Source organism: Octodon degus, unplaced genomic scaffold, assembly GCF_000260255.1.
Source record: "Octodon degus isolate 3935 unplaced genomic scaffold, OctDeg1.0 scaffold00104, whole genome shotgun sequence".
NCBI classification, from domain to species: domain Eukaryota; kingdom Metazoa; phylum Chordata; class Mammalia; order Rodentia; family Octodontidae; genus Octodon; species Octodon degus.
In genome coordinates, this window is record NW_004524680.1 from 9,763,972 (window position 1) to 9,767,998 (window position 4,027).

Sequence of the window (4,027 nt, forward strand, 5' to 3'; positions counted from 1 at the left end):
GTTTCCTTCATGGTGCAGTAGATTTTTTTCTTTCCTAAATTAATTAATCAATTAATTTGATACAGGATCACACTACTCAGTTCAGACTCATAGTGATCCTCCTGTCTCAGTCTCCCAAACACTGGTGTGTGCTACCACACCCAGTTTCTGAGCCTGCACACTGTGCCTGGGGCGTGTATGTGGCATCAGAGATGGAACTCAAGTCTTTTGCTTTCTTTTGATTAAATTCTATTTGTTGATTCTTGGTCTTATTTCTTGTGTATCCAGGACTTTTTTATAAAGTCTTTTTATAATGTTTTAAAAAGTTTTATCTATTTTGTCTTCCAATAGATTAAGTGTTTCTGTTTTTATGATTAGATTTGATACATTTTGATTTTATTTTAGTTTATTGTGACATAAGTATAGTTTTGACATTTGGTATGTGGATAGTTCATTTTCCAGAACAATTTGATGTATTTTCCCCAAACTTCTGTCAAAAATAATAGAGCTGAGTGTGCTGCAAATTGTTTCTGTATCTTCTGTTTGGTTCTTCTGGTTTTATATTCTGTACATTTTCTATGTGGTATACTCTTCTCCCAACTTTCTTTTCAGTTCTATTTGTTTTTCTATTCTAAATATTCTCTTCTTTATTGGTGGGGGAGGGGTACCAGAAATAAAACTCAGAGCTTTATAGTTGTCAGGCAGGCGCTGCACTGTTGAGCTAAATCCCCTAAGTCTTCTCTAGTAGAATGCAAACTTGGATTGCTTTCTCCGATTTTGTAAGAACTGCTATTGGTATTTTTATTGTGATTGCATGAAATCTATATGACAGTTTTGGAAGTATGGGCATTTTGACTATATAATTCTGCCTATTCAGGAATAACTGATATTTTTCTAACTTCTAATGTCCCTCTTAATGTTTTTTTTTAGAATACTATAGTTTCCACTGTAGAAGTTGTTAACTTCCTTGATTAGATTAATTGCCAAGAATCTCATTTTTTGATGGTATTGTGAATCATGTTGTTTCCCTAATTTCCCTTGCATTGAGTTTGTTATTTGTGTACAAGAATGCTATTGATTTCTTAGTATTGACTTTGTATTCTGCTACTCTGCCAAATTTAGATAGTAGTTCTGAGAATCTTTTGCTGGAATTTTTGGAGGCTTCTGTGTAGAAGATAATGTCATCCACAAATAACAATAATTTGACTTTTCTTTCCATGCCAAAATCTCTTTTTATTTCTTGCTAGAGTCTTATTGCTCCAATTGTTTAAGAACTACATTATGCAGAATGTGATTGTGATATTACATACATTATCACATTATGCATTATGCTAGCTGATATCTTTGTCTTAATCCTGATAGTAGAGGAAAGGTTTTCAGCTTCTTTCCATTCAGTATGATTTTGTTCATTTTCTTGTCATTTATGGCTTTTATTGGGTTGAGATAAAGACCTTCTATTACTATATCCTTCAAAGTTTTGTCATGAATAGTTGTTGCATTTTTGTCAAATACTCTTTCTGTGTTGATTCAGATGATCATATGGTTTGTTTCCTTGCTTCTATTTATGTGGTGCATCATGTTTTTGGATTTGTGTATGTTCACTCATCTCTACATCCCTGGGATGAATGCCACTTGGTCATATTGTGTGATCTTTGAGATGATTTGCTACATTTTGCCTGCCAGTATCTTGTCAATGTTTTTTGCATCCATATTCATATAAGAGTTTGGCCTAGAGTTTTATTGACTGGATCCTTTGCTGGTTTTGGAATAGAGATAATGTTTGTATCCAGGAATGACTGGGAGTATTGCTTCTCTTTCTATTTCATTGAAGTGTTTGAGGAATGTTGGAATGAGATCTTCTCCAAAGTTCTTAAGGAATTGCCTGTGAATATTTCTTAGTTGGTGGTGTTTAAAATCCCTTATTCAGTTTCACTGACTGATTTTGGCTTATTTTAGATTGTTGTACATTTTTCTTTTCACTTTGGTAGTTGACATGTAGCTAAGATTTTATCCATTTTCTCTGAAGCTTCCAGTTTTTTGGATTGCAAGCTTTCAAATTTGGATAATCTGAATTTCAGTGTGATCTGTTGTGAATTTATTCTTTTCCTATCTGATTAAAAGGAATTATTTTGATAAGACAAGCTAAGGATTTGCCTGTTTTGCTTAATATTTCAAAGAATCTCCATTGTTTCACTGTACACTTTTTTAGTTTCAATTTCATTGATTTCTACTTTAAACTTTAATTCCCTTCGTTATATTAGCTTTAGGCTTGGATTATTCTTGTTTTTGTAAAGTGTGAAGTACATCATTAGGTTGTTTATTTGAGCTCATTCTGCTTTTCTGATTTGAATTTACTGCTGTGAACTTTCTTCTTAGTACTGCTTTTGCTGCATCCTGGTATGTAGTACTGACATAATTGTTTGACTGGACAAACTGTCTAACTTATACTTTAATTTCATCTTTGACCCAGTTATTATTCAAGAGGGTATTGTTAATTTCTACTTGCTGTATAGTCTATGTGGCTTCTCTTGACATTGATTTCTAGTTTCTTTGCATTGTGATCTGATAATATGTGTGAGACAATTTCAGTACTTTTGTATTTACTTAATCATACTTTATTGACTAATATGTGGCTTATTTTGTAAAAAGTCTCATATGCTATCCAGAAGAATTGTTAATGAGAAATTTTATTATTTCTGCATAAATCATGTCCCAGTGTGGCACAGTAGTGTTGGAGGCATTCTGCTCCCCTGACTACATAAAGAAAGGAAGACTGTTAAGGGAAACAAACTATCAAAGTGAAGTCAGAAGACAAGAACTCAGACAATTAGAATTGTATGTTTCTGAGGAAAGTCTGTGAGAATTAGAGGTCATAAATGGCATAATTCTATAAATTGAACAGTGCTACATTTTGGGCATTGGAAGGGACACAGTGAATTGGAAAAATACTGAGGCCTTTGAGGTATCTAATGGGAAAATAAATAGAGAAGAACATGTGTCTTCTAACTATTAGAAGACTGAGGCTAGGAAGTGTAGGAAGCATAAGTGTTTCTCCCTAGAAGATCATATCTAAATGTTCTCCATTGGTTTCGGTGGCTCCACCCCAAAGTGGGTAGCCTGGAACTTTCTGTCCAACTGCATGCTGCTAATTTTCTGCTTGCTGGTGCTGCTTGCTGCTTGCTGCTTTTCTGCCCCCTGCCTGCCATGGACTGTTTCTACCCTGAAATGTATTGAAGTCAGTCAACTATGAACTGCAATGTCCTCCAACTGTGAGCTTTGACAACGCTTTTCTTTCTTTAAGTTTGGGTGTCTGATACTTTGTTTCAGAAATAAAAAAGTAACTAAGACAAGTAACTAAGGTGTATCCAGCCCAAACAACTTAAGCACTGATAAATGAAGAGAAGAACTGGTGAAGACAGTGTACACAAAGAAAGACTTGTGCTTCCCTAAGTGCTTATACTGGTGCCAGCCAATGTGGAGCAGATGGACATATTTGCCGTCACAGAAAGCAGGACATTTGTTAAAAACTTGTACATCTCTAAGGAGATGGGTAAACCATGTTAAAGTACTATATGTAAATATTCATTTTGAAAAGCAAATCCCTTCTTCCAATGAGCACACTTATTATGCATCCAGGTATTGCCAAGTGATGATGTTTTTCTGTTTAATGGCCAGTTTCAATGTGCCCTGTGTTCCTTTCATAAATGTAACATACACAGTCTTTCTACTAATGATCAGCATGGGAGTTTTGACCTGCTCTGTTTCCTACTTGGGCCGGTTCACCTCTCCTTATGTAACTTGGTGGTCACCAACTCCCAGTAGTCACCATATTGATGCTGAACTTAGTGTAGACACTGGATCAGTATAGTGCACTACAGCCCAGGATTCCTGGACTCAAGCAATTCTTCCAGCTCAGACTCCTGAGTAGCTAGGACTACAGGTGTGCATTACCACATCTGGCTGCAATGTTTCTAAATGGTTGATAAATCTGTCAGTGTTCTTTCTCCAACTACTGTGTGATTTTTATATGCTGTTGCTGCTGCTGCTG